Source organism: Rhinoderma darwinii, chromosome 3 (assembly GCF_050947455.1).
Source record: "Rhinoderma darwinii isolate aRhiDar2 chromosome 3, aRhiDar2.hap1, whole genome shotgun sequence".
Lineage (NCBI taxonomy): Eukaryota > Metazoa > Chordata > Amphibia > Anura > Rhinodermatidae > Rhinoderma > Rhinoderma darwinii.
In genome coordinates this window covers 252578288-252595875 of record NC_134689.1, presented here as the reverse complement: position 1 = coordinate 252595875, position 17588 = coordinate 252578288, and positions in this window count along the sequence as shown.

The following is a 17588-nucleotide window of genomic DNA, read 5'->3' as shown; positions in this document are numbered from 1 at the left end:
CCACTTGCCATATAGCTCTGTTCTCCGGATTAATTGAAAGTAGAGATGCATGGAAGAAGAAAAATTAGCAACAGAAATCTAGTAGAAAACGTGTTGAATTGTTTTGTGCATTTGTACACACAATGGAGCAGATTGATTAATACGGTCTTAAAATTACGTAGCTTTAGGCCAACTGCACACGGCTGTAGCCGAGTGTACGGTCCGTGATTACGGCACTGATGGGCCGTGGACTGTCACCCACATTTACGGGCCCTGCTCACATTAAAAGAGTATAGGAGCACGGTCAATAAATGCAAAAAATAGGACATGTCCTATTTTTTGCGGGATATTTATTTGGCCCGGACACTTACCTGTAAATATATGGGAAGGTGTCCGTGGCCCATAGAAATTAATGGATAATTTTTATCTGCAATTACGGATCATAATTGCGGATAAAAATTACGGTCGTGTGCATGAGGCCTTAGGGTGCAGTCACACGTGGCAGACTTTGTTTCAGAAATTTATGCAACTAAAAATTTATTTCCTTCATCTGAAATCCATGTGCTGGCTACAGACACAACCCCATTCAAATGAATGGAACTGGTTTTCAGAAATGTCTGCAACAAAATCCGCTGCGTGTGGCTGTACCCTAAAACGATACTAGGCAGGCAGAAGATGCACCAAATTTATCACAGTGGAGCATGCTGTATGATAAATTTGGCACATCTTGCTAGAAATGTTACACACTTTTCCCTTTCTTACCACCTCTTGATTGGCTTACTTTAGACCGATTTGGTGCATTTTTGGCACACTTTGACACATTTTAAGCAACACCTTTTCTAGAAACTTTTCAAAATTGTGAGATGCAAAAAATAGCTGAAACACATAATAAATTTGATGCAAGTCATTTACTCTGTGTTTTTCCCGCAATTTGAGCTTAGTAAATCTCCAATATCTTTCGATCAATGCACTGGAAAACCACACAGACCAGATTATCTAGTATATACAGTGTATAGTGTACGTATCATAGCGAGGATTTTAATTTGGACACTGTATGATGGGGCAAATACTGTCTGGCTAGATGTGGAAGCGGTGTCTCGCCCGAGTGGAGCACAGGCCAGGCAAGAAGAGTCTCAAAGCAGGAGAAGCTAGCCAGCCTAGACTTGAGACACTGGTATTTACGCTGAAAGTGACACCCAGGAGCATCTAGTCTCTCTGCAGCTGGCGCTGCTGATCAGCTGTATCCTGTACTGACATGCGCCCTGTGCAGTCGTGTTGGTCACACACTTCAAAGGCCAGCCCTGTTCACACTACATTTTTGCATCCTGTTGGAAGGTACTGTTTTTCTCTGTTTGGCAAATTTATCATTAAAACAGAATGCAACAAGACAGAAAAATAATGCAGGCTCCTTTTTTTCTGTCCTGTTGAAAAACATTATCCAGACGGTACCTTTTTTCTAATCTTGAAAAAAAAAATAAAAAAAAAAGTCAGTGTGTCAGATTCATTATTCAAATTTGAGCCAGATTTCTGTAACACATGACCACATTTATTAACTGTTTTGGACACTGTTTTGGGGATGCTCAAATAGGGGTATCTTAAGTCCAGGGAAACAAACGTACTTAGTGAAGATATGATATAGGGGAGTATGTGAATAAGGACAATTATTAAACCCCAAATCACCAATGAGAATTGCATTTGATCTTGTGTTCATTCCCTTTTGCCTTCATTGATCTTGCTTTTTCCTTCCCTTATTGGATAAGCAAGATCTGCATAGGCCGGGATCCGGTACTTCATTACACCAATGATAATTTGATTGTGTTTTTGCGTAATGAAAATTAGGAGTGAAGAGATGTTAAAGTGAAAGAAAATGTCTACAACATGAAAATTATAGTCTTTCTGGAAAATAAACCTTTTTTTCAAAGTTTCAGTTCTCTTGCAGACTGCAGCAGGATTTCCTCTAGGATTTCCATGTTATGCTGCATTATATCCTCAACCTTTACAAACCTTCAACAGGGAAACATCCCCACAACCTGATGCTGTTACCATAATTCCTTAGGGTAAGTTTACACAGGGCGGATACGCTGCATAAAAGTTACACAGCGTATCCGCTCTGTTGCCTGCAGGGAATTCCAGCTGAAAAAGGCGCCAAATGGCGGTGCAGTTTTTCGCCTAGAATGTTCGCTATGGAAATTCTGCAATGAAAATAAAAACCGGCTATGCTTACTAAGGCCTGTGACTGGCTGCAGTAGTCCCATGGGATGGAACGTCATCCCAGGAGGCCGACCTGGACGAAGAAGCACAATTCTGGCTAAGTATAAGGGTATGTTCACACGGCGGGGGTCCGTAACGGCTGAAATTACGGGGATGTTTCAGCCTGAAAACATCCCCGTAATTTCAGCCGTACCGGCATGTGCAGGCGCTTGAACGCCGCGTCAATTACGGCCGTAATTAGCGCTGCTATTCATTGGAGTCAATGAATAGCGGCTCCAATTACGGCCAAAGAAGTGACAGGTCACTTCTTTGACGCGGGCGTCTATTTACGCGCCGTCATTTGACAGCGGCGCGTAAATATACGCCTCGTGTGAACAGACAAACGTCTGCCCATTGCTTTCAATGGGCAGATGTTTGTCAGCGCTATTGAGGCGCTATTTTCAGACGTAATTCGGGGCAAAAACGCCCGAATTACGTCCGTAAATAGGCCGTGTGAACATACCCTAAGATGTATTTTTTCCTATTTGGGATTTTTGAGGCAGAATCGCAGCTTATATGCCGCAAAAAGCGCAACATCTGCTATTTGTTGCAGGTTTTACCTCTTCATTCAATTCAATGGGAAAAACCTGCAATAAAAAAGCAGCGATTATGCAGGTACAATTGACATGCTGCGGATTAAAACAAAGGCACCACAGGTTAAATTCTGAGCTGTTTTTCCAGTTATCATTTATGCAGTGTGTGGATGAGATTTGTTCAAATCTCACCCACTCTGCTGCTACTGTATTATGCTGCGGAAAATCCACATTATTTACGCTACATGTGAACTCACCCTTAGGCCGGATTCACACGAGCGTGTGCGTATTGCACGCGCAAAAAAGCAGCGTTTTGAGCACGCAAAAGGTCTGCAAAAGCTCCGTGTGTCACCAGCATATGATGCGTGGCTGCGTGATTTTCGCACAGACGCCATCATTATGACACTCTGTTTGTATGTTTGTAAACAGAAAAGCACGTGGTGCTTTTCTGTTTTCATTCATGGTTTTGACTACTGTAGCGCGTATCACGCGCAGCACATGGAAGTGCGTCCGTGTGCCGTGCGCGGTTTTCACGCACCCATTGACTTCAATGGGTGCATGATGCGCGTAAAATAGCCAAATATAGGACATGCGTGAAAATCACTGACAGTCTGAACAGCCCCATTGACTAACATAGGTCCGTGCGACGCGCGTGGAAATCACACGCGTAGCACGGACGTATCATACGTTCGTCTGAATAAACTCTTATAATAAAGGATTATGGTAGACAGTGTGGGGTATTTGGCGTTCATTATGTCAAGGTTTCCCATATATCTTTTGACAAACTGTGTCTGAGATATCATTTCAGGTTTTTCTCTACTCAACAATTGCTTTCTCTTTATTACTCTCCCAGAAAAAAAAAACGGTGACTGGTGAAGCATCCAGGAAACTATTATGTCTGTTCCATCTCAGATACATGCCAGCAGTGTTGTCAAAGATCTCTAAGTGGAGCATCTTGTTCACATGCAGAACATTCTGTGCAGTTTTGCAGAAAAACTGCGGTTTATCTGCAAAATTGTGCAGCCAATAAACAATCTAGTTGAAAACCTCGCCCACCAGATGGGGCCGTGTTTTTTGTTTACATGCGGGCACCACTACATGGGTTCCTACCCTAAAACCAGTTTTCTGTTCCAGCGAGGATTTGGATATGTCCTAGTAACAGTGGCGGAATAAGGAGACCATAGGCCTTGGGCTGTTCCACAAGCTTGGGCCCCCTCTCCACCACCGCCCTGCCACACCGTGTGAGTATTAGGCTGGGTTCACACGACCTATTTTCAGGCGTAATGGAGGCGTTTTACGCCTCGAATTACGCCTGAAAACACGGCTCCAATATGTCGGCAAACATCTGCCCATTCATTTCAATGGGTTTGCCGATGTACTGTGCCGACGACCTGTAATTTACGCGTCGCTGTCAAAAGACGGCGCTTAAAATAACAGCCTCGTCAAAGAAGTGCAGGACACTTCTTGGGAAGTAATTGGAGCCGTTTTTCATTGAATCCAATGAAGAACAGCTCCAATTTACGTCCGTTATGGACGCCCCGCAAAACGCGAGTACGAGTAATTACGTCTGAAATTCAGGAGCTGTTTTCTCCTGAAAACAGCTCCGTAATTTCAGACGCAAATGCAGTTATCGTGTGCACATACCCTTAGGCTGGATTCACACGACCTATTTTCAGGTGTAAACGAGGCGTATTATGCCTCGATTTACGCCTGAAAATACGGCTACAATACGTTGGCAAACATCTGCCCATTCATTTGAATGGGTTTGCCGACGTACTGTGCTGACGACCAGTAATTTACGCATCGTCGTTTGACAGCTGTCAAACGACGACGCATAAAATGACTGCCTCGTCAAAGAAGTGCAGGGCACTTCTTTGAAACGTAATTTGAGTCGTTTTTCAATGAAGTCAATGAAGAACAGCTCAAGATTACGGCCGTCAAAGACGCCTCGCATAATGCGAGGAGGAGCTTTTACGTCTGAAAGGACACAGCTGTTTTCTCCTGAAAACAGTCTGTCTTTTCAGACGTAAAAGGAAGCTAGCGTGTGCCAGGGGCGTAGCTAGGAGGGGGCAGGCGGGGCATGTGCCCCGGGCGCAGCTTAGAGGGGGGCGCCAGCGCCACCTCCTCCTGCACTATAATTGTACCTGTGTCGCAAGGACACAGGTATAATTAGAAGCAATGAATGACCGGGCACGTTCCGTGCCCGGCCATTCAGCGCCTTTCCATGATTGAAGCGACTGGTACCTTTTGTACCAGTGATGCTTCCGTCGATGAAAGGCGCTGACTGACTGACAGGGAAAGTCATCCTGCCCAGCCAATCAGCGCCTTTCATAGACGCTGCGTTCAACCCCCAGGAGACCTGCGCAGAAGAGAGCAGGTCTCCATGGCTGCCGGACGGCGTGGGAGCGGGAATAAGGTGAGTTTGAATTGTTTTTTTTGTTTTTTTAAATTGTAATAAAAGTGTGCGGCTGTATCTACAGGGGGGACGACTTTGTCTACGGGGGGACTTTATCTACGGGGGGGGACTTTTTCTACACGGGGGGGCGTTCATCTACAAGGGGGACTTTATCTATGGGGGAGGGGCTTTATCTACACGCGGGGGGCTTTATCTACGGGGGGGTGTCTATCTACAGGGGGGGCTATATACTGGGGTGGGCTATCTATGGAGCACCATATACAGGGGTGGGCTATAGCTACAGGGGGGGGCTATATAGTATATAGCCCCCTATAGATATAGCCCACCCCTGTAGATATAGCCCCTATGTAGATATAGTCCCCCTGTAGATATAGTCCCCCCTGTAGATATAGTCCCCCCCTGTAGATATAGTCCCCCCCTGTAGATATAGTCCCCCTGTAGATATAGTCCCCCCCTGTAGATATAGTCCCCCCCCTGTATATAGCCCACCCCTGTAGATATAGTCCCCCTGTAGATATAGTCCCCCTGTAGATATAGTCCCCCCCTGTATATAGTATCCCACAAATATCTCCCCCTATAGTGCTCCACAGAAAGCCCACCCCTGTATATAGCCCCCCTGTACATATAGTCAACCCCTGTATATAGTGCTCCACAGATAGCCCACCCCTGTATATAGTATATACAAGGGAGGGCTATCTGTGGAGCACTATATACAGGGGTGGACTATATGTACAGCGGGGCTATATACAGGGGTGGGCTATCTGTGGAACACTATATACAGGGGTGGGCTATCTGTGAAATACTATATACAGGGGTGGGCTATATGTGGAGCACTATATACAGGGGTGGGCTATATGTGAAACACTATATACAGGGGTGGACTATCTGTAAAACACTATATACAGGGGTGGGCTATATGTGGAGCACTATATACAGGGGTAGGCTATATATGAAACACTATATACAGGGGTGGGCTATATGTGGAGCACTATATACATGGGTGGGCTATATGTGGAGCACTATATACAGGGGTGGACTATATCTACAGGGGGCTACATACATGGTTGGGCTATCTGTGGAGCACTATATACAGGGGTGGGCTATATGTGGAGCACTATATACAGGGGTGGACTATATCTACAGGGGGGCTATATACAGGGGTGGGCTATCTGTAGAGCACTATATACAGGGGTGAGCTATATCTACAGGGGGCTATATACAGGGTTGGGCTATACGTGGAGCACTATATACAGGGCTGGGCTATATCTACAGGGGGCTATATACAGGGGTGGGCTATCTGTAGAGCACTATAGGGGGAGTTATTTGTGGGACACTATATACAGGGGTGGGCTATATGGGGGCACTATCTACAGGGGGCTCTATGGCAGGCACTATCTACAGGGGGCACAGTGTGTGTGTGTGTGTGTGTGTGTGTGTGTGGGACACGGTGTATGGTACTATTATAATTAGAGGTGCACTGTATGGCACTATTATATTTAGGGGCGTAGTGTGTGGTATAATGATAACTTTATCTTTATTTATAGGTGCAGAAATGTTGGTAAAGTGAGAAGCTGAAGACATGTGAGCGGCAAACTGCAGAAATGGGCTGTGACCGGGACAAGTCATCATAGAGGTCTGGACCAGATGGAGAAAAATAACTAGAATCTAAGACGTCACCTGTGAGTCACTTAATGTAAATGTTCATTCTGCCTCTAATCAGTAATGTAGTCACTGTGTGATCTGCAGTGAAATGATTATGATATGATTTATTTTTTATGAAACAGCAACTCCCAGCATATCCTTATCATTGTTCGGGCCATGCTGGGAGCTGTAGTTTTACGCCGTACACACCTATACGGCAGGGGTTGCACTAAATTGAGCTGTATTTGTGCTGGTGCTGTATTTATGTAGTGAGCTTGCTTCTGGGGCTGTATTTATGTACTGAGCTTGGTTCTGGTGTTGTGTATAGAGCCATATTGCTTGTAAAATGTACAAATGTGTTACATAAAAAGCAATGACACGTTGATTGGTAGAGAAAACAAACACGGCGAGGGGGAAGGAGATGTTGGGGGGGGGGGCGCCAAACTGAATCTTTGCCCCGGGTGCTGGAGAACCTAGCTACGCCTCTGCGTGTGCACATACCCTTAAACACCACCTTTTTGTGCGAGCATTGACAAATGAGGCTGGGTTCACACTACCTATTTTCAGGCATAAACGAGGCGTATTATGCCTCGATATAAGCCTGAAAATAGGGCTAGAATACGTCGGCAAACATCTGCCCATTCATTTGAATGGGTTTGCCGACGTACTGTGCAGACGACCTGTAACTTACGCGTCGTCGTTTGACAGCTGTCAAACGACGACGCGTAAATTGACTGCCTCGGCAAAGAAGTGCAGGGCACTTCTTTGCAACGTAATTTGAGCCGTTCTTCATTGAAGTCAATGAAGAGCAGCTCAAGATTTACGAGTGTCACAGACGCCTCGCATAATGCGAGGAGGAGCTTTTACGTCTGAAACGAGGCAGCTGTTTTCTCCTGAAAACAGTCTGTCTTTTCAGACATAAAAGACAGTTCACGTGTGTACATACCCTGAGTGTGAGGGTATGTTCACACACACTAATTACGGACGTAATTCGGGCGTTTTTTCCCCCGAATTACGTCCGAAAAATGCGGCTTGAAAGCGTTGACAAACATCTGCCCATTGAAAGCAATGGGCTGACGTTTGTCTGTTCACACGAGGCGTATATTTACGCGCCGCTGTCAAATGACGGGGCGTAAATAGACGCTCGCATCAAAGAAGTGACCTGTCACTTCTTGGGGCGTAATTGGAGCCGTTATTCATTGACTCCAATGAAAAGCAGCGCCAATTACGTCCGTAATGGACACGGCGTTCAAGCGCCTGCACATGCCGTTACGGCTGAAATTACGGGGATGTTTTCTCCTGAAAACATCCCCGTAATTTCAGCCGTTACGGACGCTGCCGTGTGGACATACCCTGAGGGTATGTTCACACACTTAACAAAAAACGTCTGAAAATATGAAGCTGATTTCAGAGAAAACAGCCTCTGATTTTCAGGCGTTTTTGAAGCTTAGGCTGGGTTCACACGACCTATTTTCAGGCGTAAACGAGGCGTATTATGCCTCGTTTTACGCCTGAAAATAGGGCTACAATACGTCGGCAAAAATCTGCCCATTCATTTGAATGGGTTTGCCGACGTACTGTGCAGACAACCTGTCATTTACGCGTCGTCGTTTGACAGCTGTCAAACGACGACGCGTAAAAATACAGCCTCGTCTAAAGAAGTGCAGGACACTTCTTTCAGACGTAATTTGAGCCGTTCTTCATTGAACTCAATGAAGAGCAGCTCAAAATTTACGGCCGTCAGAGAAGCCTCGCAAAGTGCGAGGAGGAGCATTTACTTGTTCTCTTGAAAACAGTCTGTCTTTTCACACGTAAATGCCTGCTATCGTGTGTACATACCCTGAAAATGACATTTGGAGCTTCTTTTGAGGCGTTTTTTGAGGCGTGTTTTGAGGCGTTTTTCATAGTGTTCAATGGAAAATCAGCTCCAAAAAACGCCTCAAGAAGTGACATGCTATTTCTTTTTACGGAGCGTCCTTTTAGGGTATGTTCACACGGCGGGGGTCCGTAACGGCTGAAATTACGGGGATGTTTCAGCCTGAAAACATCCCCGTAATTTCAGCCGTACCGGCATGTGCAGGCGCTTGAACGCCGCGTCAATTACGGCCGTAATTAGCGCTGCTATTCATTGGAGTCAATGAATAGCGGCTCCAATTACGGCCAAAGAAGTGACAGGTCACTTCTTCTACGCGGGCGTCTATTTACGCGCCGTCATTTGACAGCGGCGCGTAAATATACGCCTCGTGTGAACAGACAAACGTCTGCCCATTGCTTTCAATGGGCAGATGTTTGTCAGCGCTATTGAGGCGCTATTTTCAGACGTAATTCGGGGCAAAAACGCCCGAATTACGTCCGTAAATAGGCCGTGTGAACATACCCTAACGCTCCGTTTTTTGACAGCGACGTGTAAAATAAAGGCTCGTGGGAACAGAACATCGTAATTCCCATTGAAAGCAATGGGCAGATGTTTGTAGGCGTATTAGGGGCGTTTTTTCAGGCGTAATTCGAGGCGTAAAACGCCTGAATTACGTCCGTAAATAGGGCGTGTGAACATACCCTTAGGCTGGGTTCACACGAGGTCATTACGTCCGTAATTGACGGACGTATTTCGGCCTCGCTGCCGGACATCATGTTTTCAGTATGGGACAGTTGTCCGGCAGCAAGGCAGGGACTCCTAGCATCGTACATAAGTATGATGCTAGGAGCCCGGCTCCCTGCACTGTGTTCGGTCCGGTACTTGCGGCCGAAATACGTCCGTCAATTACGGACGTAATGACCTCGTGTGAACATACCCTTAGGGTATGTTCACACGGCTTATTTACGGACGTAATTCGGGCGTTTTACGCCTCGAATTACGTCCGAAAATGCGCCTCGATAGCGTTGGCAAACATCTGCCCATTGAAAGCAAAGGGCTGACGTTTGTCTGTTCACACGAGGCGTATATTTACACGTCGCTGTCAAAAGACGGCGCGTAAATAGACGTCCGCGCCAAAGAAGTGTCATGTCACTTCTTCAGACATAATTGGAGCCGTTTTCCATGGACTCCATGGAAAACCAGATCCAGTTACGTCCGTAATGGACGCGGCGTTCAAGCGCCTGCACATGCCGTTACGGCTTAAATGACGGGGCTGTTTTCTCCTGAAAACAGCCCCGTAATTTCAGCCGTTACGGACGCTGCCGTGTGAACATACCCTTATGATTCCCCTTGTCAAAGGGCTGTGTCCCTACATACTGACAGTCTCCAACCATCGCTGACAGTATCACACTGTGTAGGGACACATCATCCTGACAATGGGAATGGTAACACGTATTTGTTTATTAGTCCTGGACTGCACAAAGACTTTATGTGGAATACAAGGATTTCCTACAACAGACATGTCAGTAAAAGGGACAGATCCTCTATAGATCCACTGACTCACAAGTGATTTCTTCTGTGATGGGAGTCGTTCTCTTTTCTTCTCTTCTCCATCTGACAGAGACCGTTATGGCGACTTCTCCAGAGACAGCCGGACACATCAGGAAGTGATTGGGGGAGGCAGACATGACCAGGGTTGCAGGAGAGAAGGAATGAGGTGAAAAGTTCAAATGGAGGAGGGGGAGGAAGGTGGAGGAAAATGGGGCGAGGTTAATAGAGGGCATATAGGAAGGGTGAGGGACAGGTTCGCGCCATTCACGCCCCAGGAAAACAGCTTAGACCTTGTGTACTGACCTGAGGCGTGATGCAGGCCCTGATGGAGCAAGTGCGGCAGGCTGCGGCGGAACGGGGCATGGCCTGGCTTGAGGAGGAGCTCGGGAGGACGGGTCCAGCGGCAGCGGTGCCGGAGTTGTCGGCAGGGCTTGAGGAGGCAGCAGGTACAAGTGCGGCCGGGACGCAGGCAGCGCCAGAGGTGATGACATCCCCCCTCCGGCGGTCACGGCGGGTGCGGCCGCCAGAGCGCCTTAGCCCGGACGATTTGCCTAGGGCTCGGCGCAGGCTTGGGAGCCCCTCGAGGGACCCTCCGGGCCGGGTTTCCGCTTCCACCGCTAGGGGGCGGAGGTCCCGGTCCGGGAGGAATCCCGGTCGCCAGTCGGGCCCTCCGGAGAGTGGAGGGCAGGGTCCCAGGTCAGAGGGACAGCCTCCCGTCTCCAGGTCAGCACCACGTGGATTTGCGGCGGGCCGATCTGGCGATGCACCAGTCGGGCGGCCCGCCTGTCAGCAGGATGATGTCCCCGGACGGTCGCGCAGGCCACAATCGGTGGTGCTGCAGAGGCGGAGAGAGGGGGCAGCGGTGGAGGGAGAGCGGAGGCCAGAACGGCCCCTGACGTCATGCGATACTGATGAGGTCCAGGACGGTGCATACGGCTGCAGAGCCTGCGGCGCGGCTTCAGGCCCCAGATGTCCGGAGGCGGGTGAAAACGGAGGTGTGCCGATGGAGGATGGTCATCGTGGAGGTCCCGTCGCCCCGGCTGGTGGGAACTCAGCGCCCATGCAGTCTGGTGAGTCAATATCACCATTACATACATTTCCAGCGATATTTAGATCCCCAGGGGTTGGGGAGGGTTCCCAAGGGGAGGCAGTTAGGAATGTTGAAAATAGTGGGTTGATGTCTACTGTTAGGGGGGGAGATGTTCAGGAATTGCTTGGCTGTGTAAAGGCGTTGCTAGCGCGTTGTGAGGGGGGTAGGTTGCCTGCTACATCCCCGGTTGCGGCGTGGGTCCCGGCAGCGAGGGGGGGCGGAGAATCGGTGCAAACCCTGAGGACGGTCCCCGAGGTGGAGGTCGGGGGAGTGACAGTTGCGGTTCAGACTGATAAGGATAAGGATGTGGATAGGGTGAGGTTAGATGATAAAGCTAAAGGCGAGGTGTACGTTTGTTTTGAGGGGTTGTTGGGGTCACATTTGAAGACTGAAGTGAAAGAAAAAATTTGGAGGGATGAGTACGTAGAAATCTTCTCGCTTCTTCCTCTGGAAAAATTTAATTTAGACAAGGGTAAAAGGTGGGAAAGTAAAAAGGAGGAGGAGGAGAAGCGTCGATATCGTTTAATCCCGCAGACGTTTGTGAATTGGTTACAGACGTTTGCCATTCTGGCCAGTGTTATAGAGGAAAAGGCGCCGGAAAGTTGTTTCGCCCTTTTCGGGTACATGGATGCGATAGGTTAGGCGCATCGGTCGTATGAGGGTCAGACTTGGCTGCGGTATGACGAACAGTTTCGTCAGAGGAAAGCGGTTCGTCCCAACATTAGATGGGATAATAAAGACATTGGGCTTTGGTTAAAAGTAATGGCCCCAGCTAAGTTCGGGCAGTCCTTTCAAGGGGGGGGCTGGGGTTGCCGGCCCCTCAGGACAATCGGGGGGAGGGACAGGAGGAAGGGCGGGCTTGTGCTGGCAGTTTAACGACGGTCAATGCAAGTTTGGGGCGGGATGTAAGTTTAAGCACTCTTGCTCCTCTTGCGGCGGGACTTCGCACGGGTCCGTCAAGTGTTTCAAAAAAGGAAAAGGGGGAAGTGGTGGGGGCCATGGGGCTGACTCCGGTGAGGTGGGAAGAGATGGAGCTGTACCTAAATAGGTTCCCGGATAGGGAGAAAGGCGAGTTATTGTAGCGTGGTTTTCAGTTTGGTTTTGTGATCCCTTCCCCGGTTCATGCGGTCCCCCTTTCCCTACGGAATTTGAAGTCGGCAATGGAGTATCCGGAGGTAGTGTCAGACAAGTTGCGTAAAGAGGTGGGGTTAGGGCGCATGGTGGGGCCGTTCCCGTTTCGGCCCGTTCAGGACATGGTTGTGTCACCGTTAGTGGTTGTTCCAAAAAAGAAGCCAAATAAATTCCGGCTTATCCATCATTTGTCGCATCCGCTGGGGTTGTCTGTAAATGATGGCATTGCTCCTGAGCTGTGCTCGGTGGTATATACGTCGTTTGACGCGGCGGTTGAGTGGGTGCGAAGGTACAGGGCGGGGGCCCTTATGGCGAAGACGGATGTGGAATCGGCTTTCTGGCTTCTCCCGGTTCATCCGGACAGCCAGCGGCTGTTAGGGTGTTACTGGGAGGGGGCTTATTATATGGATCGGTGTCTCCCGATGGGTTGTTCGGTGTCTTGCGCGTACTTCGAGGCGTTCAGTTCGTTCCTAGAGTGGGTAATCCGTGAAGTGGCAGGGTTAGAGTCGGTCATACATTATCTAGATGACTTCCTGTGTGTGGGCCCAGCGGGTTCGGAGGTGTGTGCCAATTTACTGGGGGCAATACAGTGGGTTGCTCAGCGGTTTGGGGTTCCGTTATCCCCGGAGAAGACTGTTGGTCCCAGTACTTGTATAGTTTTTCTTGGCATTACCCTGGATTCGGTGGCGATGGAGTGTCGACTTCCTAGGGACAAGCTGGATGCGCTGCGATTGGAAGTGAGCAGGACGGGTCGGCTTCATAAGATTCAGCTGCGGGATTTGCAGTCATTGATAGGGAAACTTAATTTTGCTTGTCGAATAATGCCCATGGGCAGAGTTTTTTGCAGGAGGTTGGCGTCAGCAACGGCGGGGGTTAGAGCCCCACACCATTTTGTGCGGTTGACACGGGAGCATCGGGATGACTTGGCAGTATGGAGAGAGTTTTTGAATTTGTATAATGGGAAATCATTACTGATCTCGCCGGTGGTGGATAATGTGCAATGGGAATTGTTTACGGATGCTGCAGGTAGTGTGGGTTTTGGTATTTATTGTAAAGGACAGAGGTGCGTGGGGCAGTGGCCGGAGGAATGGGTATCTTTGGGACTGGTTCGTAATCTTGTACTTCTGGAACTCTTCCCGATTGTGGTGGCGGTGGATATTTGGTGGGAGCGTTTTCGTAATAGCAAGGTGCGGTTCCACTGTGATAATATGGGGGTGGTGTTGGCAATCAATAATGTAACGGCTTCTTCCCCCCCGGTGGTGAGGTTGTTACGGCGTCTGGTGTTGCGTTGTTTGTCACTCAATGCGTGGATTGTGGCGGTTCACATTCCGGGGGTACAGAATGACATCGCGGATTCTCTCTCTCGCCTACAGTGGGAGCGGTTTCGTCTGTTGGCACCGGAGGCAGATCTGGAAGGGGTCGCGTTCCCGGGATGGATTTGGGACGTGGTTTGCGAGCAGCAGGAGGTTTGATCAAGTCCTCTCTAGCGCCTGGTACATGGTTGGCGTACGACGCGGCGTGGAGTGACTTGGTGTCGTGGTTAACGGGTTCGCCCGAAGTAGGGTCGATGGAGGAACAGGTGGTAGCTTTGCTGGGGTTTTTGGGATGGGTATCAGTGGAAGGCTGGTAGGTGTCTAAAGTGAATCGTTTCGTGTCAGCTTTGGCCTTTGGTTTTAAACTAAGGGGGTTGGGGGACGTGACTAAGGATTTCTTGATTGTCCAGGCGTTGAAGGGGTTTCAGAAAAAGGGGGCGGGGCGGCCGGACGGCCGTCGCCCGGTTTCTTTCGCGCTTTTAGAGCAGTTAGGTGAAGTATTGGGTAGGGTGTGTTTCTCGGGCTATGAGGTAGCATTGTTTCAGTTGGCCTTTTCATGGGCGTTTTTTGGAGCTTTAAGAGTGGGTGAGTTAATTTCACCTAGCAAGAAGAGAGCGGGGGGTTTGCAAGCGGAGGATGTAACAAAAGGGGGGGAGAGAGTGGAATTCTGGGTAAGGCGGTCGAAATCGGATCAAAGTGGAAAAGGTAAACGGGTGGTTCTGGGGGCTGTGGCGAGGGCGGGGATGTGCCCGGTAAGATGCTACAAACGATACGCCGCGCTACGAGGGTGTAGTGGGGAGCCGCTGTTATGTCATAAGGAGGGTGCCTTCTTGTCAAGATGCCAGTTTACAGCTGTCTTCCGTAGATGTTTGGAGGTGTTGGGTTTGGATAAGGGTATTTATTCACCACACTCCTTTCGTATTGGGGCAGCCACGGAGGCTGCGTCATGGGGTTTGGGGCCTGATGTGGTGAAGCGCATAGGTCGTTGGGATTCTGGGAGGTATAAGTCCTACGTGCGTCTCCACTTTATGTGATTTGTTTGTCTCGTCTCAGCATACTGTTTCCGGTTGATGTCATCGTTGTTATTCTTCTATTTCAGATGGTTCACCTGCACTGGTGTGGATTCTTGGGCACTCATATGTGCACTGGGGGGCGTTAAGGGCTGATGTGCAGCCAGATGGGCGGCAACTGGGGTTCCAAAGGTCGTCGGTGGTGATACGGTGGCTGGGCACGCGCGGCATGGTGTGGAGTCGAGTTTTGCCGGATTTCCATCGGTATGCGCAGTTGGATCGGGTTCCTGATTTGTTGGTGGGAAACGACTTAGGTACTCGTCCGTTTAGAGAATTAATTCGAGATATTAAGTACGACCTTCTCCGGCTTTGGTCCTGTTTTCTGAAGGTGAAGGTGATTTGGTCGGAAATTGTGCCGCGGAGTGTATGGCGAAATGCGCGTTCGGTAGAGCGCTTAAACAAGGCCCGGGTGAAAGTTAATCGGGCGGTTTCCAGCTTTGTGGTGAAAAACGGGGGTTTTTTTGTGCGGCACTACGATTTCGAGGATGGCCAAGGGAAGTATTGGCCAGGTGATGGAGTGCATCTGAATGCGGTGGGCATTGACCTTTGGGCTTTGCGGATTCAGGAAGGGATCGAGCGCGCAATGATGGATGGTGGGGGCTCGCATACTTAAAGGTGGTCTAAGTATGCTCGTGTGGCGGATTGGAGGGTCCTTGGAGTTGGTGGTAATTTGAAGTGGGGGATTCATCAGTGGTATGGTCCCTAACAAATACATAATTGCTCATGGATATGGGCGTATTTTGGACTCCTGCTGGGTGGTGTCCCGGGGAGTGGTTTTACATACTTGGCAAGCCAACGGACGTAATTCGGGTGTTTTATGCCTGGAATTACGTCCGAAATTACGGCTTGAATGCGTTGACAAACATCTGCCCATTGAAAGCAATGGGCTGACGTTTGTCTGTTCAAAAGACGGCGCGTAAATAGACGCCCGCGCCAAAGAAGTGTCCTGTCACTTCTTGGGACGTAATTGGAGCCGTTATTCATTGACTCCAATGAAAAGCAGCGCCAATTACGTCCGTAATGGATGCGGCGTTCAAGCGCCTGCACATGCCGTTACGGCTGAAATGATGGGGCTGTTTTCTCCTGAAAACAGCCCCGTAATTTCGGCCGTAACGGACGTGCACGTGTGAACATACCCTTAGGGTATGTTCACACGCTTAGCAAAAAACGGCTGAAAATACGGAGCTGTTTTCAAGGGAAAACAGCTCCTGATTTTCAGAAGTTTTTTGAGCCACTCGAGATTCTCGCTGCGTTTTTCGCAGCGTTTTTTATGGCGAAAAACGTCCCAAGATGTGACCTGCACTGCTTTTTCGCGGCCGGTTTTTTACGCGGCCGTTTTTCAAAACGGGTGCGTAAAAAAACGGCCCGTCGAAACAGTACAACATTTTTCCCATTGAAATCAATTGGCAGATGTTTGGAGGCGTTCTGCTTCCGATTTTTCGGCCGTGAGCGGACCGAAAAATGGCCGAAAATAGGCCGTGTGAACATACCCTTACTGCTCTGCAATATGTGCAATTCCCTTTTCTATTTGATGTGCTTATCAGACAATTGTGAAGTAAAAAATAAACACAATGTCAGACCAGAGCTCCTCCTGTGCTTGCGAATATTCATACTGCAGTGAGAATCGACTGGTGTTTTGCCATTAGAACTAACCCTCAAGACCATTTAAAAGCTTTTGCCCATTGCTTGCTGGTGACTGTAAACATGGAATACATGCTGCACGTGGACAGTATATTTTAATCCTGAATGAACCTTAAAGTTATGTGCACAAGCTTACTGAAAAACGTCTGAAAACAGCTCCAGTTTTCGCGTTTTTCGCAGCGTTTTTTACGGCCGTTTTTGGAGCTGTTTTTCTATAGTGTCAATGAAAAACGGCTCCATAAACGGCTCAAGAAGTGACAAGCAGTTCTTTTTCACGGGCGTTTTTTACGCCACCGTTATTTAAAAATGGCCGCATAAAAAAACGGCCTGTCGGAACATAACGCCATTTTTCTCATTGAAATCAATGGGCAGATGTTTGGAGGCGTTCTGCCTCCGATTTTTCCGCCGTTTTTCGGGCGAAAAACGGCCGAAAATAGGCAGTGTGAACATACCCTTAGGCTAGATTTTTGCAAACCTCGGACATGAAAAACAAACATGTCTATGGAGGGATGCGTGAAGCGCAAAAAAATAGGACATCCTATTTTTTAACAGACACTTCACACGGTCCATTGAAACAACAGTCATGTGAATGGCCCCATTTAATTACATAGGTCCGTGTCACGGCAGTTGTTTTAACGGCTGTCACACGGACGTATTACACATTCGTGTGAATAAGGCTTAAGGATATGAACACACTAGGCGGATACACTGTAGATTTTCCGCAATGGATTTCACTGTGGAAAATCCGCAGCTTAATTCAGTAGCAGCAGTGTGGGTGAGATATGAACAAATCTCATCCACACACATCGGGAAAAAAATTCATAAATTAATCTGCGGTGCGATTTTATAAGCTGCAGCTTGTCAATTTTTGCTTTGGAATCGGTGCCCTTCTGTTGCGGGTTTTCCCCATTCAATTCAAGAGCTATGTATTGTGACTTTTGCGCCAGGTACGCTGCGATTCCGCCCCAAAAATATCAAATGAAAGAAAAAGGTATTTTTTATTTGAAATGAATAAAAAAAAAATTATACTTACCCCAGCCGTAGTCCTAGCAACGCGATCCTCTCTTCTAAGCGCGACCCGGCCTCCTGGAATGACGTTTTATCTCATGTGACTGCTG